Source organism: Cryptotermes secundus, unplaced genomic scaffold, assembly GCF_002891405.2.
Source record: "Cryptotermes secundus unplaced genomic scaffold, Csec_1.0 scaffold1441, whole genome shotgun sequence".
NCBI lineage: Eukaryota > Metazoa > Arthropoda > Insecta > Blattodea > Kalotermitidae > Cryptotermes > Cryptotermes secundus.
The window spans coordinates 33,370-47,114 of record NW_019734987.1 but is presented as its reverse complement, the minus strand read 5'-3'; the positions used below and the strand labels follow the sequence as shown (position 1 = coordinate 47,114).

Genomic DNA, 13,745 nt, shown 5'->3' with positions numbered 1-13,745 from the left:
GTGGTAGGTAGGTAGGTACTCAGATAACTTTTCTGCTTAATGAGTTCCTGATTGCAGCTACCGTGTTCCTTTGATCTCAGAGTCCATTAAACTAATGGTATTTCAATTTCTGGCTTGAATTCCTCACGCTGTTTGCGATGCCAGAAACTGAATAAATATTCCATCAGTATTTTCACCGTCGCTAGCCTGTGGATCAAACGTCCATCTTAGGATTGCTCTGCGTATCATTCAGTGCATATGATCAACTCATTCAAGCTTCGATCATAACTCTTCCCCTTCCCCGTTTCAGAAATTTCTCCCACTACTGGAAGTTGTTATGCAGTTTAGTGATCAGTTAAGTACGAAAAGGTCTTCTAGTGTTACGCCGCCTGAAGTGCTTACCAGAAGTCGCTGTGCACGGCGCTGTGTACTTTCTACGCGAGCCAACAAGAAATTAGTTCATAATTGCCATGTGTTATTGACATGCGAAGAGGGAAACTCTCTTGTGGTCTAGACTGTGAGACACTAGGAGGCTGTGAAAGGTAAGCACAGTATCTGCTGGGCACAGTAATAAAATCTGTTAAGATTGGAGATCTATGACATGTCTCGAAATAAACAAAGAAATGTGCGTTTGAAGACTGTTGATTGAAGTGAAAACATTGATATTGGTGGTAGTTTAATTTAGTGTTAATTATTGGATATTAAGGTACCCTTGCATACTGCAGTTTTAGAACCTCTTTTTGTTGATACTAAGGGTTCAGACGATGGTATATAACACTCAGAATTACTGGGTTTTTGGACTTCATCCACCGTTCGTTAGTCTAAAAGCTACAGAACACAACTTTTCGAAAAATGGATTTGTTTCCTTCTTCAGATAAGGGAAGAGACACCTACAGCCTGGTATCAGGTATTTATATACCTGTAGTTATAGTTACATGCCGATCACAGCGGCCCGCTCGAACACTGGGATCGTGGGTTCGAATCCCACTCGAGGAATGGTTGTCTGTGTGCGTTTTTTCTATTCTTGTCTTGTTCTGTGTTTAGGTAGCGACCTTGCGACGGGCTGATGCCCCGTCTACGGAGTTCTACCGACGGTGTATATAGATTAAGAAACTGAAAATGCGGCCAAGGTCCTCAAGGGCTGTAGAGCCATAGACGGATATACTGACGTGAGTTATCCAGTGATTGAGGTTAGCTCTTTCTAAGGGACCCAACAGAGCAACAGAGTAGTTGTCTTCCCCATTAAGGGAGGAACATAGACTGAGGGTGTTTGAGAACAGGGTGTTGAGGAGAATATTTGAACCGAATAGGGATGAAGTGACAGGAGGTTGGAAAAAACTGCATAATGAGGAGCTTCATAACTTGTACTTTTCTCCAAGCATAATTAGAATGATCAAATCAAGAAGGGTGAGGGGGGTAAGTCATGTAGCACGAATGGGGGAGACGAACGCGTATAGGATATTGGTGGGAAAGCCAGAAGGAAAGAGACCACAGGGAAGACCAAGGCGTAGGTGGGTGGACAATATTAGAATGGATCTTAGAGAGATAGAATTGGATGGTATGGATTGGATAGATCTGGCTCAGGATAGGGACCAGTGGAGGGCTCTTGTGAACACGGTAATGAACCTTGGGGTTACATAAAATGCTGGGAAATTCTTGAGTAGCTGCAGAATTGGCGGCTCCTCCAGAAGGGCTCAGCTCCATGAGTAAGTAAGTAAGTAATGTTCTAACAAAGCATTGTCATACGCTATGTTTATAGGAAGTGGGGATTTCAAAATTAAAACGACCATCTGGACACGCGTCCCATGATGATTAATACGAATTATCACCACACGCTCTGATGAATTTTCTGAGATGGAGTTAGTCATGCATTATTTCATAAGCTGTCTTGAACTATGTCTTTCCTTTTAAACAAATGCCTTACTCATCAAAACTGCTTTCGTAATAATAGCAAAGCTTCGCGTGTGTACACGTATTATCATGTCAGCTGTTATTTTGTATTTCTGCCTTTGTTATTCGAATACTGTCATGAGATGTGTGGGACCCATTACTGGACACATGCTGGAATATCCTATACACAAAGAAACAGAGAGCAATTTGGTGTAGCCAACACAGTACGAAGTACGGGAATATAAAAGTGGACCGAGAAAGCGCGTGCAATGGGCTATATGATGTCGGGGAAGAGGGAATGGTTGGAGAACTGAAAGAAAGTGGTCGGGACAACAATAAGGCTGGGGAACGGCCTGAACCTTGAGAGTACAGAAAATAAGAAGACATATTCAAATATTACCAACATTGCATCGTAAAAACAAATATCGTTGTTTTTATGTCACGGAAAGATAAACCCATAACAGGTTTTTATTTCTTATCATAAAAGATAAACCGTGTTACTAAACAAGCTATAGCAGTTGGAGAGACTGGCGCATTTCAATGTCCCGAAATGTCAGGTTGGAATTTTTCATTGGGTATAGCATGAAAACAATATATTTGCGAAGTCGCCATGTTCCCCCACTCCGTTTTATTAAAATTTTGCCCCAATTGTGTATTTTGTATTTTTCCCTCTGGACTAGCGTATCGATATAGCGACTAGCTACGGGCTGAACAACCAATAGGTCTGAGTTCGAGTCCCGGTAGGGTCAAGAATTTTCTCTTCACCAAATCGTCCCAACCTTCTATCAAATGGGTACCGGGGGCTGTTTCCCCGGGGTTAAAGTGGCCGGACGTGAAGCTGACCACTCAACTACAACTAATGCCGAAGTCAAGAAAATGTGAATCTACATATGCGTCCACTCCCCCATACGCCTTCATAGCGTAGTGCGTAATTAGTTAAGCACAGAGACAACTTTACCTTTACTGAAAGAGTGGCACAATTTAAAGCAGTAAGACTGGCGTTTTGAAGACAAATTAGTGGTAGATGCTTAATCGGAGCCTTGATAAAGTTGAGATGTAGGACCAAAGTCTTATATGTAAAATAAAGATGGATTTAAGTCTTTACACAAAACGATAATTAAGATAATACATAGCCTCTATGTTGGCTGTTTTGTCACGAGCCGACTGATAATTTCTGAGCGATAGGTTCCAACTCATACTCAGTCACATTCTGAAGCATTATGCTAGCGATAAGTTTCAATGAACGTGGGTGAATTGGAATTCTGCAGAAATAACAAATAGTGATCACTTTATTTCGCTCGGTCGGTATAGTTCGCTTGCGGACTACAGGCCACGGAGTTGTTTTTTGTTCCATCACTTTAATTTGGCATCTTCATGACTTGGTGCTTAAATAATTAAGTAAGGTAAGGGTAAAGCTGCCGGACACGGTAGCCCAGCGGTCTAAGGCGTGTACTGTCTTCGCTCTTTTTTAAACCGGGATCGTGGGTTCGAATCCCACTCAGGTCATGGATGTTTAGTTTCTGTGTGCCCGTTTTTCTGTGTTTGTGTACAGGTAGAGGCCTTGCGATGAGCTGATCACCCGCCCAAGGAGTCCTACCGAATGTGTAAGATCTAGAAAAACCGAAGTGAACGGAGAAGTTCATGGAGGTAGGCCTAGGCCCACAGGGGCTGTAGTCCAAAAGAAAAAGAAAAAAAGGTAAAGCTATCCCTGTAACAGGCCGTGGAGGCCCATGGGGTTGTGAGACGTCGAGGCTTCCACATTTTCTAGACAATCAGCTCACAGATGGCGGTGAGGTTGTCAGCCTTACGCGCCGGCCACCCTTTACTCCCCAAGAAGATTCGTGGTACTCATTTCTGATAGAGGCTGAGCCGACCCGAGGGCCATAGTGCGGCTGGAAGGATTAGGTAAATTGGGAAAAAAAAATCCACTTCTTCGGGACTCGAACCCGCGACCGTCTGGCTTGTAACATAGTATCTCAACCAACTACGCTACCGCTTGCCCCAATTAATTAATTAAGCACAGGAACAAATTTACCTTTACCTTGTACTCGTTAGAGTTTAAATGATTTAATGTAAATAATTAGTGAATTTTAATATCGTTTTAAATATTAACAGATCGATAAACAAAAGCCTTCATCTCTTCAACATGCCTGAACTATCTTCTTTCGGGTCGTTTCACAAAATCTTTTCCCTTTACATTTTAATTCTAACGCCCTTCTCTGTATCCTTACTCTATATATTCTTTCTACATGGCCAGGCTATTATAATCGTTTTTCCCTTAACTCTTGTTAACAAAATTTGATCCCGAATCTTATGAACAAAACCCGTGAGAGAAAAACAAGATGCCCTTGAATTTGCAGTCTTCTCGTTGTCTTGCTGCCCCCCTCGCCTGCTGTCTTCGGTGCCCTGTTCTTAACACGTCCAATCTAAGAATCTTTCGTCTTTCTGTCTCATCCCGCCCGTCTAAAACCGCAAGGATTCAAACTGAGAACAAGTTTGTACGCTAATTTTGCCTTGCGCTTTCTGTTTTCCATAGCCTTCAGGCACAACCTGGGGCTCACCCACCCTTCTGTCCATTAGGTACCGGAGGTCCTTTCCAGGCGGTTAAAGAGAGAGGATCGTGTAGTCGTATTAAATTACAACGAAGCTAGGAATTTGTGGTTATTATCTCTATTTTTCTTTACCTGTGGCTCTACGGGTGTGAAACTTGGCCACTGACATTAAGGGAGGAACATAGACTGAGAGTGTTTGAGAACAGGGTGCTGAGGAGAATTTTTGGACCGAAGAGAGATGAAGTGACAGGAGGTTGAAGAAAACTGCATAATGAGGAGCTTCATAACTTGCACTCTTCTCCAAGTATAATTAGAATGATCAAGTCAAGGAGGATGAGATGGGCAGGGCATGTAGTATGAACTGGAGAGAAGAGGAATGCATATAGGATATTGGTGGGAAAGCCAGAAGGAAAGAGACCAATAGGAAGACCAAGGCGTAGGTGGGTGGACAATATTAGAATGGCTCTTAGAGAGACAGGATGGCATGGTGTGGATTCGATTGATCAGGCTCAGGATAAGGACCAGTGGAGGGGTCTTGCGAACGCGGTAATGAACCTTCGGATTCCATAAAATGCTGAGAAGTTCTTGGGTGGCTGCACAACTGGCGGCTTCTCAAGAAGGGCTCAGCTCCATGAGTGAGTGAGGGATGGTTGGTTAATTTAAAGGATTTCTGATATTCGCGGAATTGGGATAGCTTAGGTGACGTAACAAGTGCGTGACTCATTGAATTATGGCGTGTTGCACTCACGTGTTGCATTCAACAACACAATCTGTATACGTGTTCTTTGGATTGTCACCTCAAGCAGCCGAAGTACGCGTTTATGTCCAGGCAGCTTATCCCGGCAGCAATACAATGTTAATAGAAACCACATGCAGGGGAGTGCGTTCCTTTCTGACTGCGTCAGCGTTTCACAAGACGCGACTCATTAGTACTTCTTTGTTTAACATGCTTAAGTCTGTAAGTTCACATACACGTATTTCAAGTCGAAAAATTCTAGATTGATTTTGATGAAATTTGATATGAAATGTATGTTATCTCGGACGAACACAAACTCGTACTTACTAAATTTCATGCAGTCGGTAGTAATATGATGGTGGTAACACGAACTTATGAGGTGGGAGCCACTCTAGCGCCACTACGCTGTGAATTATGACGGTGAAAAATTGATCCCGTGATTTTGACGGATTTCAATTTTTCGGTAGCCCTAAATACATAAGGGTGATTTTTGGAATTCCTTCTGTATAGATTTGTATGGAGGGTCAGTGTATAAAATCAGTGAGCCCAAATTGTTATGTAACGCGTACATGACCTAGCTTATATAATTAGCGACTAACAGTGGTCTTCGCAGCGATTCACTTATCCACGCTTGCAGCCAGTGATTCGACGTTAGACTTCGAACTGTTGACTCCGCGAGACAGAGTACTGGTGGGGTCAAAGTAATTTACGCAAATATTCATCACAGTGATGTCATTTTCCTTGTACTCCTATTTCATACGTCCTTTAATATCAACCTAATGATGTGGTTTTTGTTGTAGTAACATTCCCTCTTTTTTTGGATCTGTAATAAGTAAAGTAAAGTAAAGCTATCCCTGTAACAGGCCGTGGAGGCCCACAGGGTTGTGAGACGTCGAGGCTCTCACATTTTCTAGACAATCGGCTCATAGGTGGCGGTGAAGTCGTCAGCCTTAAGCGCCGGCAGCCCTTTACCCCCAGGAATATTCCTGGTACTCATTTCTGTTAGAGGCTGAGTCAACCCCAGGGCCATAGTGCGGCTGGAAGGATTAGGTCAATTGAAAAAATCCACCTCATCGGAATTTGATCCCGCGACCTTCCGGCTTGTAGCATAGTGCCTCAACCAACTGCGCTACCGCTTGTCCCCTTTTGGATCTGTAATAGGCAAATTTATTCACAACCGCGAATTTTTTCTTTTGACTAAAGCAAAGATATATTCAAACGAATACAGCATTCTGATACCTGGGCATTATGTACACGGAATATGACGTGTAATACAAATATGTTTATTATTTCACAAATGAAGTCTGTAGAATTCGGCCTGCAAGTGTACAGGATATAACTGGAAGGTGAGAACGTATTTTTGGACGAGTTCCACCCACCAAAACAAGAAATAATGTCCATATCAACACGTGTCCGGAAACATTTTGTTGAGTTATAGCTGAAAGAATGCTATGCAGACACCAGCAGCAGTTGAGCATTAATGTGGGCAGGTATTGTTGGTGATTGTTTGGTAGGCCCGCATGTGTAGCCTTATAGGCAACCACTTACACATGATCTGCCAAAGCTACTGGAAGATGTGCCACTGGCAGTCAGCACGAGTGCGGTACATGCATGATGGTGCTCAGTGCTGTGCGAGATATTCTCACTGTCATGAGCGGTGGATAGGTAGAGGAGGACCCGCTGCATGGCCTCCACGCTCGCCGGACTTCAATCCTCTGGGATTTTGCTTGTGGGAACACCTAAACACCCTTGTGCATGCAGCTCCTGTTGACAGCTAAGACGGATATCGCACTGTGGACGCCTGTCAAACTATCCGCAACTGCCCCGGCATCTTTGCACGGATCGGCGGTCCATGACACGTGTCGAGGCGTGTCATGGAGGACATTTTGAGCACTGTTCGTAAACATACTCTTTCAGCTATAAATGACAAATTAAATGTTTCCGAACACGTGTTGATATGGGCAGGTTTCTCATTTTAGCATGTGGAACTCGTGCCCAAAGTTTGTTTGCACATTTCAGTTATAACCTCTACAATTCCTCCTTTCCGCCTTCTTTAATAACTTCCAGACGAACTTATCTTCTGGCTTATCTTCGTAAAATTCTGAAGGATATGTCATGAAAGACGATTCCACCATTTATCTAGTACATACTTTCAAACCCATTATCGTCAACGGTATTCCCTTTCGCTTCGATTTAGAGGTCGAGGATACCTGCCTTCCACAAACAAGCGTTCGTGAAATGGTAAGTCGACACCGAGGTAATATTTCCCTTTGGTGAAATCATAAAATTAACCGCTCACGACTGTCCGGCATGCAGTTGCAGGTTTCAACAAGTTTTGACTCTAAATCACAATGCATAGCAGTTCTCGTTACCTAAAAAGAACTTTACACTTTCCAAAGGAGACTTGAAAGACAAGCGGCTCATGAAAGGCATGTGATTGCAGAATATGTCGTTTAAAATACAGAGTCAAAAATTAAACGAACTACGACCGCTATTGGGAAAGTAACCTCCATTTATTTTAGGCAACTGATGTAGGGGCGAAATTACCATCTAGTGGTCAGAGTTCCTGGTTACAGATCCAGAGGTCCCGGATTCGATTCCCGGCGCTACCAGATATTCTGAGAAGTAGTGGGTCTGGAACGGGATCAACTCAGCCTCATGAGGATAACTGAGGAGCTATTTCAAGGAAATAACGGCTCCGGTCTAGAAAACCGGAATTAACGGCTGTGGCGTTTTTTTTTATTGCAGAAAAAATATTGTAAATACAAAAAATGCCTAGGCAATGCCCATCCGACCTTCTGTAGCATAAACAGCTTTTTCTATAATGGCGGTAACCCCGCGATTCTTAATATAGATCTTAACTTAAATATGGGAGTATTCGTTGCGCTGACCACACGACACCCTCTATCCGCTAAAGTTGGCACCAACTTCGCCGAGAAGCGGCGGTCGCTCCGTCGGTATAGTTCGCTTGCGGACTAAAACCACGGAGTTTGTTTGATATAGGAGCGGGGGGAGCTCGCGCATGCGAAGTAGCGTCAGAGGACACACTGACTTGTAAACCATCACATAACTGGTAAACTAGTGTTTGTAAATGAATAACTCTTATTTTTAACTCACTCTTCTTGTTTTGAAAAATAAACGTATGCTTACGATCGACCCCCTATCAACTTTTGAATGCCTGAACCAATCTTTACGAAATTTGGTATGTACAAGTGTATCGTAGACCCGGGATAGCACAGTTGTTATACTGTAGCAAATGGTTACGGGCTAGACGATCAAGGCGTTGGAGTTCGAGTCCCGGTGAAGGCTAGAATTTTCACTTCTCAATGTCGTCCAGACCGACTCTGGGACCTACTAAGCCCACCCTCTAATAGGTACCGGGGCCCTTTCCTCGGGGGTAAAGCGGCAAGGCTGTGAACCTGGCCACTCACCTCCAACTAGTGCCGTGGTCAAGAAAACATGGATCTATACATCCAGTCCCCCATACGCTTTCATGGCACAGTGCTTAGTTAGTTAAGCACAGGGACAACTTTACCTTCCCTAACCTAACAAGTATATCATGGCACCTGGGCCCATCTCAGCGGCGTACCTCATAAATCACTCTCGTTACTCTGTAAGTGTATTCCTTTATCGTTGCTAGGAAACGGCTTGGAAAAATCGTTACCCCGGCAACGAATACACACGCAATAATAACGAATTGTTGGACGTGTCGTTTTCTATACGGCCGCTGTCCTGTAAAAGGAAAGCAGGCAATTAATTCTTCCCAGAACTTCTTATTCTTAGTGATATTGCTCTGGACAGCCAGTGCGTAAGAGAAAGGTTATACGAGGAATCTGATGAACTTGCTTATCGTCGTCCTTCAGAGTTCTCGATAGGCACAGCTGGCGCCGTGTAGGTCTCTGTAGATACCCACTGCCCTACATTCTACGTCAGAGCGTTGGGAACGTAATCATTCAGTGCATTTCTGTGACGCTTTACTTAAGGACTGGAACCGGGATAGCTCACTCGACATAGTGACTCGAATACTGCCAGGATGACCGAGGAATCGTGGTTAGATTGACGGCAGACGCAAGATGTATTTCTTTTCCTTACAGTGTCGAGAAGTGTTCTGCGGCTCATCGGCCTGCTATTGTTTCCCCACTTCCGGTCCTACAGGGGCCCTTAAGAGAGCCGCCTCTTCCCAATTCTCAAGTTCACACTTACCTCCTGTGAGAAATACGTAAGAGGCTCTGAAAAGTGTCAATTATTTTTTCCATTTTTTCATACGGTTACACTTAGAATTACTGGGTTTTCGGACTTTGTCCATCGTCAGATATTCTAGAAGCTAGAAAACATGACGTTTCGGAAACTAGATCTGTTTCCGTCCACAGATGAGAGGGGAGACACCTGCTGCGTTGAGTCCCTTAGAAAAAGCTAACCTCAGTCACAGGATTCTTTAGAACTCTTTAGAATATACAGTTATACAATTATTTCCCTGAAGACAACATTGGATCCCTGGAAAGGGCCATCCTTATTCTCTACTCCCTTTCGCTGCCCTGACTAGAAACTAGTTTGCCCTCTTAAAATGGCCGTTTACTAGTCAGGTTTTTTTTCATTTGTCCTTTTCTGCGCCCTGTTTTGCCCCCTTTTCCTTGGATGTTATGACCAACCTATTTGTAGCCTCCATATAAAACCACGTGAAATATCTCGGTGTAATCTTTGATACGAGAATTACATACAGATTGCACATAGCAATGATCAAAATCATTTATGAGAGTCTATTCACTATACTGGAATTGACAGTTAAATGCTAACATTAAATCAACATTTCATAAAACACAGATTTCGTCAACGATAACTTATCTTTGCCTAGCCCTGGAATTTGCGACAAAAACCATATTTCCTGCAGCGCATGCTAGGTATCAATCCAATCAATACCATCCCATCCTATCTCTATAAGATCCATTTTAATATTGTCCACCCACCTACACCTTTGTCTTCCAAGTGGTCTCTTTCCTTCTGGCTTTCCCACCAATATCCTATATGCATTCCTCTTCTCCCCCATACGCACATGCGTAATGTATGTAAAATGTAAGTAGGGAAAAGGAGTAATCTTGTATTGCAAATGGACTATAACTAAGACATATGATAGAGGACAGACCCGCCCTCTCGTGGAAGAGGACACCCTACGAAGACAGACACTGAGTCTGAAGAAAATGGAGGATATGGACTGCAACCGCAGGTGGGGCTCAACACCAGGACGGACAGGTTGCTTATCTTTTTCAGTGTAACTAGTATATGACTGCATAGTGGAACATTCTCTGAACCTACACACTTCAGCACTGACTGAGGGTGTTGAGAATATTTGGACCGAAGAGAGATGAAGTGACAGGAGGTTGGAGAAAACTGCATAATAAGGAGCTTCATGACTTGTACTCTTCTCCAAGTATAATTAGAATCATCAAGTCAAGGAGGATGAGGTGGGCAGGTCATGTAGAGACGAGGAATGGGTATAGGATATTGATGGGAAAGCCAGAAGGAAAGAGACCACAGGGAAGACCAAGGCGTAGGTGGGTGGACAATATTAAAATGGATATTAGAGAGATAGGATGGGATGGTATGGATTGGATTGATCTGGCTCAGGGTAGGGACAAGTGAAGGGCTCTTGTGAACTCGGTAATGAACCTTCGGGTTCCATAAAATGCTGGGAAATTCTTGAGTAGCTGCAGATTTGGCTTCTCCTCAAGAAGGGCTCATCTCCATAAATAATAAATAATATTAATAACACACTTCAACACTGAGAGTGGAGGTAAAGTGCTTCCTGTCAGCCTACATGAACACAGACAGTGCCACATCACAGAAGACCGCCGTATTAAGATAAGCCACTGTTTACATGCAAAGAGTTTAGTAAATCATCTTTGATATTACACAGATAATCAGATGATAGAGTTAAGGACCTGACATGATAATCACAGTTATTATTCATGCAATCGGAAAGCAAGGGTCAAGCTCACAGTTTATCGAGAGGACCTAATTTTCCATTTAATTCTTTTAATAATATGACGTGATAAACAAAATCCCCTTAACAAGGCGTGATGGTGTGCGATCTTCATTTGGTCACGCAAAGATAATATGCAAGGCTCCTCAACGCCTGGATTAACCGTTCCGTTGGAGACCAGGGTTCATTCTTCCTGAAGAATATTCAAACAGCCGTTTCCTTTATAAATTTGTTAATAGTGTGTACCAGCGTTTTTCAGTGCAGGGGGGGTTGCTGTTGTTAGTTGGCCCATGAAAGGATTTAGGGAGAGATGCGACAAGGTTCTCAATCTGTTACACTGCCTTGAAATATATTTGCCTTCTTTTCAAATAATACATAAATTAAACACGATATATATGACAACAGTTCAAAATTTACATGTTCATTTGTCAAAATAAAAACAAATTATATTATTATTTTTATATTATTTGAACTGTTGTAATATATACCGTGTTTATACAGTTATTTTTCATAAAACCTTGTCTTACTTCTAGAAAATATAAATACTGTCACGTGTAGTACGAGTGATTATAGACGGTCTTGTTTCTGTGGAGCACCCTCTCTGACGAGAGGACGGATCTATCTTTCGTTTATGATGATGGTCCTTGCCAGCGCAGTCTTTCTCGGGTCCTAGTCTCTTGGAACTCGCGACCATATTTTACTGTCTCAGATTTGAGAGTTCCCTTTTCGTCGCCTCCTACGACTCGCAGGGTCACGGTGGAGGTATTCAACCCCGCCTCCACACGGGTTTTCACTCTCTCAAACTGTGAACCCATTCAAAGTCAAAGTTACATTGCGACTGACGGTCGGTCAGTCTGTCTTGGTGTCGAGCCCCAGCTGGGGCTCATGACCAGATGTTTCTTCTTATATGAAAGTTACTGTCCTGTCCACTTGGGGCGCCCTCTCTTACGAGAGGTCGGGTCTGTCATTTGTCAGTCATAGCTTGTATTAGTAAGTCCATTGTCAGGTGAACTCATTCCTCCAACCGTCCTGTTTATAACATATCGGCACGGACCACATAGAAAACATCCCATTTCAAACAGTAACTCTATTTTCTTGCATGGTATTCATTGCCTCGGGATCGTGTTTACCGAGCCTATGCCCAGAAACGGTCGCTGCTTACAGAGTCGTCTCTTAGCAACGGATCTGTACATCACAATACTTGATGCCAAAATATACAGCTATCGGAAATGTTTCGAAGTTTATATGGACAATGTTATTAAGTTGGGGAGGTTGAGAAATATCTGGTCTAGGTCATGCTATAAAAACTGTGATATTCGTCACCCGCCCCCCTTCAACCAGTATTCGCATATTCTGTAGGACATCGTGTGCACCCTTTGGAGACTCGAAGAGATCTGTCTGGTGACATTTTTGTTTAAACCATGCGAGATTTGAAGTTCTAGTGGCAGACTATAAAGATTACAGTCTTCTAAGATGTGACACCATGTAGTCTGGTAGATTCGCTTAGTGATGGGTGGAGTCCATCTGGGTCCACTCGGCACGGCGGCCATTGATTGGCCTATTGTACTACCTGCCCCGGGTAATTATGATGATGGAGAATTTGGTGGAATGAAGATTGGCAGGGGAAACCGAAGTTCTCGGAGAAAACCCGCCCCAGCGCCACTTTGTCCATCGCAAATCCCACTTGACCAGACCCGGGATCGAACCCGGGCCGCCGCTGTGGGAAACCAGAGACTAACCGTTTGAACTATGGCGCGGCCTTTTTTTTTTTAACTCGCTTAGTGGGGGGTGTAGTTTGGTAGTTGGTTGCCAACGTTTCGGAGGAACATGTTGCCTACACTGGAAATATGAAACCAGAAGGTTTTTCCGAAATGTTGATAATGCTCTACCGAGCTACAGAACGTGTAAGTAGCAATCTTATTATCCACGTCACGTTTCTTATCTATGTTTTCAACCTTCTTGGTTTAGTCATAATCCATTTGATAACGTTAGATGATTTATTGCATGCGCGTATCTGATAAAAGTAAAAGTTTGGTTTAAACTGAAAATGTGGAATGCAACAGATAATTAACAATGTGGTAACAACAAAGTCCACCACTGGAAAAGATCCTGAGCCAGCTCCATCCTCCTGCGATCCTCACACCCTAGCTAAGATCCTCTTAATTTCATCTGTCATCTACTTCGCGATCTTCCATGGAGACTGTTTTCAAGAGGTTTTCTTATCAAAATTCTGAATACTTTTCTTGTTCCCATATTCTATAGCACATTCCAAACTTACCGCAGGCTCCTTGACTTCACAATATGCAAATCGCCTGTAATAAATATACGAAACCTTTAAAGCTACATTTCTTCAAAATGTTATATAAAAATTCAGTCCATACCTCACAGGAAACATTACGTCTCCGCTACAAAGCTGAACCGGTTAATGCTGTTTAGGGAAACAGTCGCTGTTTACTGTGAGAACCACACGGAACACACAAAATACACTCTGTGGGCAGAATGCAGAGTTTTAGTATGTTCAGTCCGTACCTCACAGGGAACATTACGTCTCCGCTACAGAGCCCAGCCGGTTAATGCTGTTTAGGGAAACAGTCGCTGTTTATTGTGAGAA

The 13,745-nt window shown here is 43.2% G+C and overlaps 1 protein-coding gene across 5 annotated transcripts in view; it reads left to right on the top strand.

The window, feature by feature from the left end:
* Nucleotides 1-328: 328 nt before the first annotated feature.
* LOC111869176 (protein croquemort) overlaps nucleotides 329-13,745 on the top strand; it is a 35,743-nt gene continuing 22,326 nt past the window's right edge. For 2 of the 5 annotated variants that reach the window (XM_023860454.2, XM_023860455.2), the window contains exon 1: nucleotides 329-521. The gene's annotated coding sequence lies outside the window, so the exon portion shown is untranslated. Of the gene's footprint in view, nucleotides 522-1,023; nucleotides 1,149-13,745 lie in introns of all 5 variants that reach the window. The other 3 variants (XR_002843622.2, XM_023860451.2, XM_023860453.2) reach the window with 2 other exon arrangements.